Genomic DNA, 18698 nt, shown 5'->3' on the forward strand with positions numbered 1-18698 from the left:
CATCGTCCCTTTGATGCGGTGAAGTTGTCCTGTCCCCTTAGCAGAAAAACACCCCCAAAGCATAATGTTTCCACCTCCATGTTTGACGGTGGGGATGGTATTCTTGGGGTCATAGGCAGCATTCCTCCTCCTCCAAACACGGCGAGTTGAGTTGATGCCAAAGAGCTTTATTTTGGTCTCATCTGACCACAACACTTTCACCCAGTTCTCCTCTGAATTATTCAGATGTTCATTGGCAAACTTCAGACGGCCCTGTATATGTGCTTTCTTGAGCAGGGGGACCTTGCTGGCGCTGCAGGATTTCAGTCCTTCACGGCGTAGTGTGTTACCAATTGTTTTCTTGGTGACTATGGTCCCAGCTGCCTTGAGATCATTGACAAGATCCTCCCGTGTAGTTCTGGGCTGATTCCTCACCGTTCTCATGATCGTTGCAACTCCACGAGGTGATATCTTGCATGGAGCCCCAGGCCGAGGGAGATTGACAGGTATTTTGTGTTTCTTCCATTTGCGAATAATCGCACCAACTGTTGTCACCTTCTCACCAAGCTGCTTGGCGATGGTCTTGTAGCCCATTCCAGCCTTGTGTAGGTCTACAATCTTGTCCCTGACATCCTTGGAGAGCTCTTTGGTCTTGGCCATGGTGGAGAGTTTGGAATCTGAGATTAGGAGCACTCCCTTTAAGAGTGTGCTCCTAATTTCAGCTCGTTACCTGTATAAAAGACACCTGGGAGCCAGAAATCTTTCTGATTGAGAGGGGATCAAATACTTATTTCCCTCATTAAAATGCAAATCAATTTATAACATTTTTGAAATGCGTTTTTCTGGATTTTTGTTGTTGTATTTTTGTCTCTCACTGTTCAAATAAACCTACCATTAAAATGATAGATTGATCATTTCTTTGTCAGTGGGCAAACGTACAAAGCTGGGGATCAAATACTTTTTTCCCTCACTGTACATTCAGATTTTTTAAGCAAGTGAGAAATGCCATCCATTTCATTTAATTTGTTTCACAAAACAAAGCGATTCAAATAAAAATGTTCCTTGGTATCACTTGCCAAATCAACATATATTTGGCCCACCAACCCAGTGATTGAAATATTCACCTGTGTAATATAAAGACATGTGTATTCACTAAATTTAGGAACAAACTTGATTTGTTCTGCGGTTTTGGCACATTAAGGGCTCTATTCAATCCGAATCGCAGAAATTCAGCGTTAGTGTGATTACAATTTCCTGCGTTAGCAGAGACTGCATTCACGGTAAACGCTGCATATGTCGGCTCAATCGGAAATTACCATTACATTTCTATCGCACAATCGTAACACTTCAGCGACACAGATTAAATAGAGCCCTAAAACGTTCAAACATACGTACACAACGTATACACATTCAGGCACGCAGACACAGAAAAATGGCACCTATAGTGGATAGTCATTGATGGTAGAACTATAACACAGTATAGTGGTCCAGTGGATGTGCATTTGATATCTATAATGATCTTTGAGTTAATTATGTCACAATTAATTTTGACAATGTAACTTTCTAGACTGAGATGGATTTACTACCAGTATGCAATACTGCCACCTAGTGGATTAGAACTGAAATAAGAAAGCTCCTGCAGCACACACCAAAGGCAGAGAACAGCTATGGTAAACTGGCACAGTGGCATCTCCTGTGGCACAACACAGTCACACAGACATGATGAACTGTAGCCCCTGGTGCTAACATGTGTCCCTTGTCCTGATCTTGTTCACATTCTGATTGTGCCCTTATTTTTAGACAGGTTTAGACGATTAAAAGGTGCATTGTGATCTGATTGTGATCAGATCTTACACTGCAAATTCTCCAGTGTTAAATCAACACAGAGTGTTAACTGTAATACTGGTCCAGTGTCTATACAGGTCCACACTTTTCAGTGTTAAATTAACACACTGCTTAGTGTAAAGCCTTATTTGAATATTTCCCAGAGTGCCTTGCCTTTCAAGTGAATTGTAGAGTTACCACCCATGATTGTATTTGTTAGTGACAGAGGCATGGTTGTTGCAGTCATCCATTTTCAGTCCTGTGGCCTTCACCAAGTGAGATCCTAAATGAATATGTTATCATATCATTAAAATGTAATTATTTAGGACAGTACAACACAATTCATAAGGCCTTATTTTGAGGGCCTAGTTTTAACCCTAATATAGTGGCTGGAAACTCATGGTTTAAAGGAAAAATCAGGCCTGCAGGTCACATGTGTAATTCCAATTGGAATCTAGCCAGAGGATAACGGTCCATGGTCGGACCGCAGAGGAGCGCCACCAGCCTGTCATCACCAACGGAGACATAAAGAGCATCCGAGATGTGGAGACCACTCACCTGCTCACTGGAGTTAATGGTCAGTTCAATTAGTGCAAATCGCAATTGATTCCTTATTCCCAATATTGTGCACTACTTGTGACCAGAGACTCAAAAGGCAGTCACACAGGGCTCTGGTCAAAAGTAGTGCACTCTGTATGGGAATAGGGTGTCATATGAGACAGACCCTTAGTAACTACACATATGTAGTTTTTTCCTTGGGAAAGATGCTCTTGAAATGGCTTCAAATTAAATACCTTTATATAGGCCAAAGTGATGTTCTATGAAAAAAAACTACAACATGGGGGGTTTCCTGGGAGCCACTGTCATGGTTGATTTTCACAGAACTTCATAGCCCTCCTTATCATTAACACTTTATCAGCTTTTCATCTGCATTTAGTCTGTAATCTCTCATTCCCTCTAGGGAAATCATTCTCTGTTTATTGTGTCATCTTAACAGATATGAATTGTAAATACATAAATGGTTAGCTAGAGGATCCATGCACAGAAATAATTAGAGAACATATAGAATATCTCTATACAGGATCTTTATAGTTATATGGCTCACTCAAGGCACTTCCCCTCCCACTTCACATGCCCTGTCCTGTAGGTGTGATGGCAGCCCGGGGGCTGTTGTCCAACCAGGCCATGTTCGCTGGCTACAATGAGACCCCTCTTGTGTGTGTGTGGGACTGGGTGGACCTCGCCACGGACCAGGGGACCTCTTTCACTTGCTTCCACCAGCATCTCATCTACATGCTGGAGAGGGTCTGCTCCCAGCCCGAGAGGAAGGTGTTCAACTCCCTGCAAAGCAGCGCCGCTGTCATAGACTACCTCCACAATACATATGGATCCCCAGACACACAGACTGTAGGCCTATCATAAACACTGTCTGGGTATATTTTATTGTTCATGTTATAAAAGTGTTTGTTTACTATTTAACCTGTTTTCTTATCTCATTTTGATAGTTGAGGTGTGCAGTCTGTGTGCATATAATGTGCCCCTCTACCAGTGGTGTAAAGTACTTAAGTAAAAATACTTTAAAGTACTACTTAAGTAGTTTTTGGGGGTATCTGTACTTTACTATACTATTTATATTTTTGACTACTTTTACTTTTACTTCACTACATTCCTAAAGAAAATTGTACTTTTTACAACATACATTTTCCCTGACACCCAAAAGTACTTGTTACATTTTGAATGCTTAGCAGGACAGAAAAATTGTCAAATTCACACACTTATCCCTGATCATCCTGACTGCCTCTGATCTGGCGGACATAAACACACATGCTTCGATTGGAAATTATGTCTGAGTTTTGGAGTGTGCCCCTGGCTATCCGTAAATTCAAAAACAAGAAAATGGTGCTGTCTGGTTTGCCAAACATAAAGAATGTGAAAATATTTATACTTTTACTTTTGATACTTAAGTATATTCTAGCAATTACATTTACTTTTGATACTTAAGTATATTTAAAACCAAATACTTTTAGACTGTTACTCAAGTAGTATTTTACTGGGTGACTTTAACTTTTACTTGAGTCAATTTCTATTAATGTATCTTTACTTTTATTCAAGTATTACAATTGGGTACTTTTTCCACCACTGCCCTCTACCTGCAATAAACTAAGGTTACATTAGATTCACTTCAACATGGTCAAAAGGTACAAACAAAACCAAACACATTACACCTAATTTCAACATATTTGTACTTTCCATGACGTGTACAGTATGGTATTTACAATATTTGTCAGAACCTTATTGGTTATCCTCATTAGAAAATAAGACAGAAAGCGAACAGCTAAAAGCTTCTGTACGATGTCATTCCAATGAGACGCAAAAAAACAAAGGAGCGTGAAACAACTGTCTCAAGTTTGCTTTTCTCTTTGCATCCTCCTGTTTCGATTGTTTCTTTGTTCGGCTGCCGCTGAGTAAGTTGCATACTTTGCATAGTTATTAAGACATTGAACTTGGCTCCTCATATGTGTAGCAACTAACTATTTCACAAAAGTATTTGCTAACGTTATAGTACCAGTTAGTTAGATAACTAACGTTATCGCTTCTCTCCTAACAGATGGCCAGCTGCCTGGCTGATTTCACTGCATGAGGCAAAGTCTTTAGAAATATATAGCTAGCTAGCAACAGAAATGAGAAGGCGTAGCTACTATTTCTATGATATAAGGACGTACAGTGGGGGAAAAAAGTATTTAGTCAGCCACCAATTGTGCAAGTTCTCCCACTTAAAAAGACGAGAGAGGCCTGTAATTTTCATCATAGGTACACGTCAACTATGACAGACAAAATGAGAGAAAAAAATTCCAGAAAATCACATTGTAGGATTTTTTATGAATTTATTTGCAAATTATGGTGGAAAATAAGTATTTGGTCAATAACAAAAGTTTCTCAATACTTTGTTATATACCCTTTGTTGGCAATGACACAGGTCAAACGTTTTCTGTAAGTCTTCACAAGGTTGTCACACACTGTTGCTGGTATTTTGGCCCATTCCTCCATGCAGATCTCCTCTAGAGCAGTGATGTTTTGGGGCTGTCGCTGGGCAACACGGACTTTCAACTCCCTCCAAAGATTTTCTATGGGGTTGAGATCTGGAGACTGGCTAGGCCACTCCAGGACCTTGAAATGCTTCTTACGAAGCCACTCCTTCGTTGCCCGGGCGGTGTGTTTGGGATCATTGTCATGCTGAAAGACCCAGCCACGTTTCATCTTCAATGCCCTTGCTGATGGAAGGAGGTTTTCACTCAAAATCTCACGATACATGGCCCCATTCATTATTTCCTTTACACAGATCAGTCGTCCTGGTCCCTTTGCAGAAAAACAGCCCCAAAGCATGATGTTTCCACCCCCATGCTTCACAGTAGGTATGGTGTTCTTTGGATGCAACTCAGCATTCTTTGTCCTCCAAACACGACGAGTTGAGTTTTTACCAAAAAGTTCTATTTTGGTTTCATCTGACCATATGACATTCTCCCAATCCTCTTCTGGATCATCCAAATGCACTCTAGCAAACTTCAGACGGGCCTGGACATGTACTGGCTTAAGCAGGGGGACACGTCTGGCACTGCAGGATTTGAGTCCCTGGCGGCATAGTGTGTTACTGATGGTAGGCTTTGTTACTTTGGTCCCAGCTCTCTGCAGGTCATTCACTAGGTCCCCCCGTGTGGTTCTGGGATTTTTGCTCACCGTTCTTGTGATCATTTTGACCCCACAGGGTGAGATCTTGCATGGAGCCCCAGATCGAGGGAGATTATCAGTGGTCTTGTATGTCTTCCATTTCCTAATAATTGCTCCCACAGTTGATTTCTTCAAACCAAGCTGCTTACCTATTGCAGATTCAGTCTTCCCAGCCTGGTGCAGGTCTACAATTTTGTTTCTGGTGTCCTTTGACAGCTCTTTGGTCTTGGCCATAGTGGAGTTTGGAGTGTGACTGTTTGAGGTTGTGGACAGGTGTCTTTTATACTGATAACAAGTTCAAACAGGTGCCATTAATACAGGTAACGAGTGGAGGACAGAGGAGCCTCTTAAAGAAGAAGTTACAGGTCTGTGAGAGACAGAAATCTTGCTTGTTTGTAGGTGACCAAATACTTATTTTCCACCATAATTTGCAAATAAATTCATTAATCCTACAATGTGATTTTCAGGATTTTTTTTCCTCAATTTGTCTGTCATAGTTGACGTGTACCTATGATGAAAATTACAGGCCTCTCTCATCTTTTTAAGTGGGAGAATTTGCACAATTGGTGGCTGACTAAATACTTTTTTTCCCCACTGTATGTTATACACTGAATGAAACAGCAGCTTAGTGCTCGACTAACCTGTGCCCCCGCACGTTGACTCTGTACCGGTACCCCGTGTATATAGCCTGCTATTTTACTGCTGCTCTTTAATTATTTGTTATTTTTTACTTAACACTTATTTTTCTTAAAACTGCATTGTTGGTTAAGGGCTTGTACGTAAGCATTTCACTGTAAGGTCTGTTGTATTCGGCGCATGTGACAAATACAATTTGATTTGATTTTTGTAGGTGTTACACATAGGATTTTGTATTAACATTTTTGCATTGTAATTTCAGACAATTTCCATAATATTATATCTGGAGTAATAGTGATATGATATATATTCGCCTGTTGATTTCTCCTGCTGGAGCACATCTGTTCTGACTTTGTGGCTGTGTTAACTTGTGGAAATCGCTCTGTCATTTCCTGGTTTCTAAAATTGTACACTGTTTGCTCAATTTCAGTTTATGTGAGAACAAGCACTGAATAGTGTAGGGAATTATTGTACCATCTAAATTGCTGTGAAATATATTTTCAATAATATCGTTTTTACAGCTGTTTGAAGCTGGTGTACCAAAACCGAAAGTAAAAGGCTCAAGCGCAAGTCTCTGCCATGTTAGGGGAATTGGGGTACGGGGGAGGGAGGATATTTGTTTTGAATGCAATCTAATGCTGTGTGAATTGCAAGATATTTCACAGTGATTTAGATGGTCCCTACACTATTAAGTGCTTGTTTTCTCACATAAACTGAAATTGAGCGAACAATTAAGAACTTTAGCAATCAGGATATGACAACGCGATATCCACTAGATAATATAGCCACAAAGTCAGAACAGCTTTTTACGTCAGATGCCGCTCCAGCGGGAGAAATCAAAAGGCTAATATCAGTCAATCACAACACTGGTGGGTAAGTAATATTGTGAAACGCTATCATTCCATTATTACTGCAGATATATTGACATTTTCTAAAATTACTATGCAAAAATGTGTAGCACCTTTAACCAAGCATGTGAAATGTGTAGGTAACTAACTAGCATAAGAGGCGTATCACTGAAACAGGGACTGCATTGTTCCGAATACATTTGCGGTTTCACAGTTAGCTGAAATACAGTATATCCATAGGAAACTGCATGGGAATTGGATGTTAATAGGAATGCTTTGGGGTCAATGTTTGCCCTAGCCTTGAAAAAGTCACAATCTGAGATGGAAGCTATGAAGAAACAATCCGATGGACTGACCAAAGAATATGACCGACTGCTGAATGAACACCAGGTAACCCCAGACCAGCTCACATACAGTATCTACACTTAGCCTACATATTACTGCTCACCCAGCCTTGTTCAAAGCTGTCAACACTTATAGTAGATACTGTATATTACTACTCTGCTGAAATGTAGACAGAATACTTCAGCTCTGACTTTAGTACTACTACTGTATATTTACTTCTACCACTTCAGATATACTGTATATATTATTTTTTCTAGAATCTTCAAGAGAGTGGAGACAAAAGGATGATTGATCGTGCTTACGTTTACAGATCAAGAAACCAGAAAAAACACTTTCACGCACGCTATCACTTTGCATGGCTGTACAAGCTTCAGATTACAGTGGTCTTCTACTGTGAATGTATTTTTGATGTAATGGGCTTGCTATGCAGTTTTTTTTTCCTGTACATGGCAAGAGCACCATTGCATTCATATCAATTATGTCTATATTCCAGTTTTTTACCTTAGCAACTATGCAGACTACAGATGTAATTGTATGTGTTTTGTATAACAAAATTAGCATCGAGTTCATTGGGGTAGAGTAGCCATATTGAGTCATTTTTGTTGTTGAATATTTGATATAAATGGTGATGTTTTGTTTCCATTCCTCTGGAGATATTCTACATATTTAGATGTTAAGTGGTTTGTGAATATTACACAGGGTCAGGGTTAGGCTAGATTGAAAATCCAATATTGGGTCATGATTTCCTGTTTTGTAATAAGGATTCTCAAACAGTTACAAAAGTGTGAGGAAATTCCTATTCCCTCTTCTCCCTCTGACCCCCTGTAGTGTGTCACACACAACTGAAGATTGTATAAACTAATAAAACCAGAGAGTATGACTGTCCCAGCCCAGGGGTTTGGTTGGGTAGACAGGGTCAGCACTTGGGATTGATAATTGACCTACAAATCTTCCTCTAGCCCCCATCCCCTTAGTACTTACAGTGCCTTCAGAAAGTATGCACACCCCTTGTCTTTTTCCACATTTTGTTCTGTTACAGCCTGAATTAAAAAATAAATAAAATTGAGATTTGTTGGTCACTGGCCTACACAAAATACCCCATAATCTCAAAGTAAAATTATGTATTTTGAAATTTTAACTAATTAATTACAAAAATGTAAGCTGAAATGTATTGAGTCAATAAGTATTCAACCCCTTTCTCATGGCAAACCTAAATAAGTTCAGGAGTAAAAATGTGCTTAACAAGTCACATAAGTTGCATGGACTCACTGTGTGCAACAACTGTGTTTAACATTATTTTTGAATGACTACCTCATCTCTGTACCCCACACATACAATTATCTGTAAAATACCACAAAGACCAGGGAGGTTTTCCAATGCCTTGAAAAGAAAGGCACCTATAATTGGTAGATGGGTAAAACTTTAAAAAGGCAGACATTGAATGTCCCTGTAAGCGTGGTGAAGTTATTAATTAACAATTTTTAAGCTGAAATGACTTATGATATTATTATGATAGGGTACTAAAACCCATAGCTGAATGGTTTGAAACAAATTTCACTGGGAATTGCTGGTTTCACAGAACAGGTTAGGGTTGAGATTTCATGTCAGACTCTCCAATACCACTTTTCCCAACATGTTACTCCCCAAGGATGGTTAATTAACCCTTTTTAAGATGATATGACTTGTATTATTATAATAGGGTACTAAAACCCATAGCTGAATAGCTTGAAATGGAACAAGTCTCACTGGGAATTGCTGGTTACACAAAACTCAGGTTAGTTTGAGTTAATTTATTCTTGCTCACATAAAACGGAAGAAATGCAGAATTTACATTACTAATAATTGCAAAACACTCATTTAAAATACATAACACATAATACGTGACAAATAGAATACAGAACACTTGAAACATTACAGGACATTTTTCATGATGGAAATTGAAATATTAAAATGTGATTGTAAAAAAGAATGTTTGGGAAAACCATTTAAGCGCTAGAGTTATTATACAGTCTGACAGCAGTGGGTAGAGTGGCGTTGAGATTTCATGTCAGACTCTCCAATACCAATTTCCCCAACATATTACACCACAAAGACAGTTAATTAACCCTCTTTAAGATTATATGACTTATATTATCATGACAGCACTCCTAACATCTTAGGTGAATGGGTCAAAACGGCCCAATTCTCATGGTATATATACAGCGGGCTGACCACTACATTTGAATATACTCAAACTTTTGGAAAGAACTTGATTGTACTCATATTTAAAAATGTTTGATTGATATTTGAATATAAACAAAAACATAACTTTTCAATATCACAACACCTGAGTCACACACTACTACATGAGATACCTTTGGCAGGAGGGATGCGGGACTGAAGGAGGAATGCAATTAAACACTGGAGGCATCTTAGTTTGAACTTTACTCCATTTGTTACCTGCAGTCTTGCGAGAAATAAATTTGACAGTGATAAACAAGAAATTGGTCGTTTTAAAACATGTAAATAATAATAATAATAAACATGTACATGAAAGAGATTAATCCATTCAGTTTTAGGAGATAATGTCTTTATTTCACAATAGCAGTAAGGAATTCATAGCAGATTACTCATATTTCAAGCATAATAAAATACTTTGTCTAATCACACATCAATTTAGGAGAATCTGTCGCACACCCAACTGTAGAGAAGGTGCAGGAGATGAAGCAATACTGTAATGGAATAAAGTCTCTGAACACTCAGGATCAATGCATACATTTATTTCAGTAGGCTAATCTTTCGGACGCAAGACCTTCATCAGAGCATACACAATGACAATGGCCACATATAGCCTACGCGTCAATGCAATCAGACATGATGAGCAACACCTGCGTTAAAACAGCGCTAAGCGGCACATCAGTAATGTCGTAGAATTACAACATTATGTTAATCACATTACTTTTATATTAGAAAGTATTCCTATATTAGTACTTCACAATGATTTTTTCTTCCGAGAGGAGCCTCTGAGGCTTAACGCTGACAGTCGATCTACGATGGCTTGGTGATAATTAAACACTCCATTCCATTAGTAGTGTCTGTGAAATGCTGGTCTGTCTGCCAGGGTGATGAGAACCCTCCCTCCAGATTATTAATGAACACTGGATTTCATAAATTAAGGGAAGGACTTCGTATCCTATGTTGCATTAGTATTTCTGTATAAACAGGTAGTAAATTAACTAGAAACAGATATTTGGCGCCATGTAAATATTGCTGTCTGTTGCATGAGAGCACAATGTACCTTTGTATGATTTCACATATCTGTTCTTCATCACGGACTCAGAAAGACTATAACAAGTTGTAACCTAACCCTGCTTATTTGGGCCTTAACTCTACACCATTGGGTGAACCGTTAACGCTCCATTACTGCAGTAATTATTAATGAAGTTTGATGGTTTTGAGGAAATCTAAGTCTCTCCTTTGATTAGAATAATTACCACGACAGCAATAAGCTATCTCAAGATATTTCGTTTTTTTTTTTAACATGATGTATAAACACATAAAATACGAATCACAACCAGGACAAACCTACAAAAAATATATATATTTAAAGGGAGGCATATGGGAACTAGTAAGGGGGTATCGGGTTAAAGCAGTGGTTATCAATCCTGGTCCTGGGGACCCGAAGAGGTGCACATTTCAGTTTTTGCCTTAGCATTCCACACCTGATTCAAATCATCAAAGCCAACACAGATGATAAACGGTACTTGCTCTCTGGGATCCTTGGGACGATCCGGTGAAAATCCCAAAACATTCTCTTTTGCTCAGAGTATTATTTATATCACCTCCCCTGTCTGATATCTTGACTTTCTCTATGCCACAAAATCTAAAGGTAGAAATGTCATGTTTTTGGTCATTAAAATGTACTGCGACTGGATAATCCCTGTCTTTTCTCCTGATTGAACTTTTATTCACTAATTCTCTGTTTGAGAGAAACACGACGTTTTACCTACATAACACAGCCCACATGGACATTTAATCATGTAGATAACATGGGTGGTGGAGCATGTAAATGTAATTTATTTGGAACCGTTTTCCTGTATGTTGGTGGCAGAAATATTCACACGTCATATTGTTGCACTGTGCGCAACCTCTGCAGTAATAGCTACCATTCGGAAGAGGGCGTAAAAGAACCTGGCTCATTTTCTTTTGTGGCTGGTAGTTGGCATGGACCAATTTGTCGCGTAAATTGCGACCTCTCCTATGTACAATAAGTGGTGGGTTCTTAAATTCAGCTGGCAAAGCTGGGTCCGATAATAAAACAGCCAGTGTTTCTTGACAGCATCTCCCACTTTGCGCGAGTTCAAAGTATATGTGGTGGTGGACATTACAGTGTTCTTTACCTATAGGTCGTCTTTTTTGTAGCAGTTCATCTCGTGTTTTCACTAATGGCAAATTAAGAGCTTCATCCACACATTATGGAGAGTAGTCTTTTCTTAGAAACGTATTGCTTTTTCTAAATAGTCCTCTGTGGAGTGGCATATACGGCGCAGTCTGAAACACTGGCTTCTTGTAAATTCTCTTTTGAATGGCTCAGGGTGGAAGCTGTCCCCTTGTAATAGAGTGTTTCTGTCCGTTTCTTTTCTGTACAGAGTTGTAAACAGGGTTCCATTGGATTTCTCAATCCACATATCGAGGTAATGAACACGTTTAGTGTCAGATTCAATAGTGAATCTGAGATTGGAGTCAATGTCATTGAGTATTGCCATAAAATCTGACAGCTCTTCTCCCGTTCCTCCCCATAACAAAACGTTCTTCAAAATTACCCACATAAAGGTTAGCATAGCTTGGAGCGAATGTGGAGCCCATTGATGTTCCATTCGTTTGGAGGAAGTATTCATCATCAAACCTGAAATAGTTATACGTCAAAACATATTCAGCCAGCTCAAGAATAGAGTTCGTTGGTGGCAGTGGCGGCTCCTGAAAAAAATCTCAGGGGGGGCAATTTTTCTGATGATTTAGGTGACCTACACACATTTTAAAAAAGATATGTCCAGCAACAACATGAAGACAGGGGCAGCATATAAGTCAATACCAGAAGCATTTATTGACTGATCTCAAAAGTGTTGGCTTACCAGGGTTGGTGGAGCCCTCAGTTTCATCTTTGCCTCGCAAAGCTAACTCAAACACTCCGCAAAACTTCACACACTGGATTAGCCGGCTGAGGATGTGGCGGTTCTTGCTAATGTCGTAGTAAATATATTTGTTATAGTGAATATGGAATATGATATGTTGAGTAAAATGTTGTGCTAAGATCTATTTAGGTCAGGAGCTGGTTATAAGTTCTGTTCCTATCCAATAACAATGGACAAAAGGGTCCTATCTTGTCAGCCTTGTCAGCAGGTGGCCAAGGACAACACCCACGCCATAGGCCTCTCAGTTCTTCCAACTCACGAGTTCTTGCTCTGAGGACACACACACACACACACACAAACACACACACACACACATCATCACTGTTAAACACACACACACACACACACACACACATCATCACTGTTAAACACACACACACACACACACACACAAAAATCCCCTCTCTTAGGCTGAACATTTGAAGACAGAGAACCCGACTCAGAGCCAATGCAACAGTGACAGTAGCCTGGAGGGGACCTCGCCCAACTCATCAGGACCAATCAGAAGATCAGAACTACTAGATTCAACCTACTTCATTTATTGCATAAAATGTCTGCACAGTGCACACAATGTTTCGGGGCTCTCTTCAGATAATAATAATAATAATAATAATATGCCATTTAGCAGACGCTTTTATCCAAAGCGACTTACAGTCATGCGTGCATACATTTTTGTGTATGGGTGGTCCCGGGGATCGAACCCACTACCTTGGCGTTACAAGCGCCGTGCTCTACCAGCTGAGCTACAGAAAGTGGATACTCATGGATGCGCATCGCAATTGTAAAATGTCAACAAAATTGGAGACACCACGTCATTTTTGGAGACATGTTATTGACAGTAAACTATTGTAGATGCGACTGCTAACTAAATAAAACATTTTAGCTGGCTAGCTAATCATCTTAGCTAAATGTGGGGCAAACAATTCAGTTATTTACCGTTAATTTGAGGGATTGGGGTGAAAGAAATCGAGTTACATAGTGATACTTTACGATATACTGTATTGACAATATCGCAATATTTTAGCGCTAGTTGGCTGTACCTGCACCAAAACACCATTATTGTTCCTTCATAGCTTGTTCTCAATCTTTTCACATTGGGAGCCAATTTGTTTTCAGCACTTTTATTTCCATGACTGATCAAAACTCGTTCTCATGGCTTTCTGATCCCTCTGCAACAGACATATGGTGCGCAATAAAATCACAGTATCGAATCGCAATACGTATAGAATCATGAGACTCGCAATGCATATATCTTATCGTGAGGTTCCTGGCAATTCCCAGCCCAAGTTCATTTGCCACAACAAATCTCTTCGCTAGCAAACGCGATGTCTTCTCCAAAACGGCAATGTGTCTCCAGCAATGTTTACTTTTTTGACGTTCTATGGCATCTCCACTTTCCAAGCATATATGACCACATGTAATATTTTGGTAAGTGATGCAAATAGTGAACTATGTAGGGCCAGGATGTAAAATATATGTAGCTGCAGCAATTTCTCTTATCTGATATGGTAAGTAATGGGGCTTAATGTATAGCTCCCTAAGAGTTTGACGAACGGGTCCGTGCACGCGATTCCAGATATCTTTACCTCTGAATAAACTGCCTTTATTATACCATATCCACCCTGTCCAAAGTCTCTACTTGGTCTCAGTTCTCCAGTAAACTTGTGATTATCAACACTAACCTCATCGTTGTGGCGGCGGACAGCTAGCCTGTATCCCTCATCCAGTTGAGTGGCAATGTTATTTTTTCGTTCGTACCAATTTTTGGAAAATCCTCGGGTGTAGGACTTTCCGCCTTTAGTAGAAACCTGTTGAATTATTAAATTTGGTCTGGGAGGTCCTAATTGTTTCGTTGCCAATTTATCTTCATTTGTTCGCCGACAAAAAGGAACTTCTTTCAAAGACACAATCCGCTCTTTTCTTAGTTACGTTCATGGTTACGTTACGTATGACGAAAGCGCGTAAGTGCAAGCCCTCAGACACCCATAGAGATTGTATTGAAAGCTCTGAAATTTGAAAAAAATAGATTTTACATGGGAGTCTATGACAGACTTCTGGGCGATTTTCAACCTGACTGAAATCGCCCCAAAAGGGGGGGTGGCCATTTGAAGCAATTGGACATTTAGTGGCAGTGTGGCACTGTGGCAGATCAGACGTCTAGATTACAACACTGATAACTACTGTTGCCGTGATATAATTGATTAGAAAAAAAATCCCTTCCTTTTCCCGTTTGGCAGTGCGTCGCCCATATCGTCCTATTGAACAGGCCGCCCCTGGTTGGTGGGTAGTTGTTAGTATCTCGGTCTATCAAATAGGTCTGCCTGAGATAAGGTTGTTTAATAGGGCTTGCTCCAGATTAGAGCTAATATCCCATTGGACACCTGTGTGGGATCAACACTCAGTTTTCTATAGAAACGTTCATTACTGAGTTGTCTCTGAATCTATTATTTGTATTTTTCATAGTCTAAAACGACCACAGCACCCCTCTTGTCTGCAGGTTTGATAACCAAAGTTCATTAAGTGCATGTTCTTCTGTCCTGTTGAGGTTATTCTGAATATGGTTTGTTTTTCTCGTATAAACAGACATGGCTTCTTGTTCGACTAACCTACAATAGGTATTAATCGAAGAGTTGTTAACCATTGGACAGAATTTGCTTTTGGGCTTAAAATGGGTAACAGTTCCTTTTTGGGTTTCTAGGCCAGAAACAGTGTTTTGGAAAAACATGTGTTTAAGTTTAATCTTGCAAAATAATTAAAAAATATCTACTTTCGCATCAAATGGTTTGACTGTACATGTAGGTACAAAAGAGAGGCCCTTAGATAAGACTGAGCTCTTTTTTGGAGAGGTTAATTACCACGTCCTGCTGTAGCTCCGTGTCCACGGCCTGTGTTTCTGGGCCCCTCTTTCACAGCTTTCCTCTCCTCATTGTTTATTTTCTTTCGTGCAGCCTTGTTGTACTGCTTTCGGGCTAAAAAAACAGTCCGTGTGCGATTGTAGCTGGAGTCGCAGTCTGTAGGGAATTTGCTCTCAGTGGATGCCTCTGTGTCTGCATTTCCGTGTCCCCCAGCTGCTGCGTATCTGCGTCCCTCGGTCAGTGGGGAGTCCCTATGTCGGCCTCTCCGTGCTCCCATCCTTGGGCCTTTCCATGCGTAGACCAGGTAGTCCTCTGTGTCTCGCTGATATTTCTTGATCTTTGTTGTTTGTAGGAAGTCTCTGTATTTCCCAATGAACTGGTTGATTGAGTCGTCTATGGCTGTGATTTCTGCTTTCCACAACCCGAGTCGTTTTTATAACCTTACCAATAAAAGCTATGATGTCAACTTTATTCATTATCAAAGTGTCCTTTGACACCGCAATTCATGAGCACAAGAATTCTGAACAGGCCTCGAAACCATGCCAGGACCACCAGAAGCACCAGCCCCGACAGTAGGTCCACTTACTACAGGTGCATCCATGTAAGCTCCATCAGTCCGCACTGTAGTTCTACCAATCTGTTTTACGGCTTCTGCATACGACACTTCATGACTGATCCTATGTCTCTGAGCCTCTCTAGCCTCTCTCTGTACCTGGCATCCACCAAATGCTGCACTGTGTTCCCCCCACAATTGCAGCGCTTAACCTTCACATTGCTTCCACATTCACCGTAATTATGTGCCCCTCCACACACATATTTTCTTTCCTTTACACTGAGCAGCTACATGTCCTATTCGTTGGCATTTAAAACACCGCAATGCATATGGGACAAATTCTCTAACATTGAAACTAAGGAATCCTATCTGTACTTTTACCGGCAAGACTTTCTCAAACCTCAGCATCACTGATAAGCTTTCACTTCTTTGACCCTCTTTTCTACTGATCAACCTTTTGGCCTCAATCACTCTGCCTCCCTTCACATTTGCTTTAATATCATCTGTGGACATTTATACTGGGACCACAGTGATGACTCCCCTCAATCTAGCATAAACACATGGGACATCGATTTTAATCTTCTTCCCATTAAGCGTTTCCATTTTCAAAATCTTCACTTGCTACCTGGCTACCACACAATATTACCAATCTACCATTTCCAATGCACCGAGCTAATTTCACTTTACCTCTTTCTCTACTGCATTAGTTAGTCAGATAGGGTGTAAGTGAGGCCCTGTGGTCTCATCAAACACTATCACTACTTTCCACTCCAACACATCACTACTTTTGCTTCCTACCTTGGCCCTCTTTATGCTTTCTTTACTAGACGCTCCACTGCTTTCTGTATCATGATCTCTCTTCTTCCTATGTCTTTCCACTACCGACCATTCCGGCTCTTGACCCTCATCCTCCCGCTCCATACCATCAGAACTGACACCCATATTGTTCGCATTCCAGCACAGCTGTTGCTTCACCAACTTTTTCTCAATTTTGTCCGCACTACTCGCAGCCATTTCCCATTCAGGCGTCTCGGCGGTCCTGGAGCAATGTCTACATAAGGGTGCAAATTATACACACTCACAAAAGCACTGACTAAGGCCTTAAGGCCGATATGTAAAGCTTAATAAAGAGAAGTGATATTAGCAAGAGCAGTGTGCAGGTTTCTTATTTTTTCTAAAATTCCTTATATTAAGCAAGCCAAATTATATTACTTAAACCAAATTATATTAAGTAAACCAAATTATATTAAGCAAACCAAATGTACGGATAGCCAGGGGCACACCAACACTCAGACATAATTTACAAATGAAGCATTTGTGTTTCGTGAGTCCGCCAGATTAGAGGCAGTAGGGAAGGCCAGGGATATTCTCTTGATTAGTGCATTAATTGGACAATTGTCCTGTCCTGCTAAGCATTCAAAATGTAACAAGTACTTTTGGGTGTCAGTGAAAATGTATGGAGTAAAAAGTACATCATTTTCTTTAGGGATGTAGTGAAGAAAAAGTAAAAGTTGTCAAAAATATAAATAGTAAAGTAATGTACAGATTCTCCAAAAAACGACTTAAGTAGTACTTTAAAGTATTTTTACTTAAGTTTTCTTTCGTGCAGCCTTGTTGTACAGTTGTACAGCCCAGTTTTTACTTAACTTTACACCACTTCTTGTGCATCGCAGTATGAAGCCAAAAGAACAGTGACAGAGCGTCAGAAATAGAAGCCAATGGAAAGAGAGGGGGCTGCAATAGGTTATCATCAGTATCTGTAATTCCAATGAAATGCAAAAAAGGGGCGTGAAACAATTGTCTCCAAAGTTTGCTTTTCATTCACCCGTTTCATTGGGTTCGGGTGCCGCTAAGTAAATTACTCCTCCAAAGCCTCATTGAGCCGGCAAACCTCAGATAAAAAGCACCTGAGCACGTTTACAATAGAATAGCTTCTACACCAGCCTAGAAATAGTGTTTATATTATTTGCTGACTTTTGGAGAATTGCACAGTTGTGAATGAATGCCTGCATGCATGGCTGTAGAAGCTTCAGATTACAGTGGTCTTCTACTGTGAATGTATTTTTGATGTAATGGGCTTGCTATGCTGTTTTTTTCCCTGTACATGGCAAGAGCACCGTTGCATTCATATAAATGTTTTACCTTAGCAGCTATGCATATTACAGATTGAGTTGTATGTGTTTTGTAAAACACAATTAGCATTGAGTTCATAGGGGTAGAGAAGCTATATTGAGTGATTATTGTTGTTGAATATTTGATATTAATGGTGATGTTCTGTTTTCAGTCCTCTTAGATGTTCTTAGATGTGAAGGGGTTTGTGAATATTACACAGGATCAGGGTTTGGCTAGATTGAAAATCCAAGATTGGGTCATGATTTTCTGTTTTGTAATAAGGATACTGAAATAGAAAAGTCTGACGAAATTCATATTTCCTCTTCTCCCAGGCCAGGGGTTGAGTTGGGTAGGGTAGACCGGGTCAGCACTTGGAGTGGGATTGATAATTGACCAACAAATCTTCCTCTAGCCCCAATCCCCTAAGTACTTTATCTCTTATAGGGCCCCGGTACTGTACTGTACATCCCCCAGTACTTAAATTAAATTAAATTCCAATACTAGGGGACAGTAGCTTCCCTGACAGAATAATAAGTGCCTTTCAGACGACTGTATATATATTTTCTCATTCCAAGTACAAAAATCTGCCTTGAGTAAGAAAGTGTTTCAATATTTGAGTATTGCTCACTATTAAGTTGTTTTTGCTGTT

This window comes from Coregonus lavaretus, assembly GCF_964263955.1.
Source record: "Coregonus lavaretus genome assembly, chromosome: 13".
Taxonomy (NCBI): Eukaryota; Metazoa; Chordata; class Actinopteri; order Salmoniformes; family Salmonidae; genus Coregonus; species Coregonus lavaretus.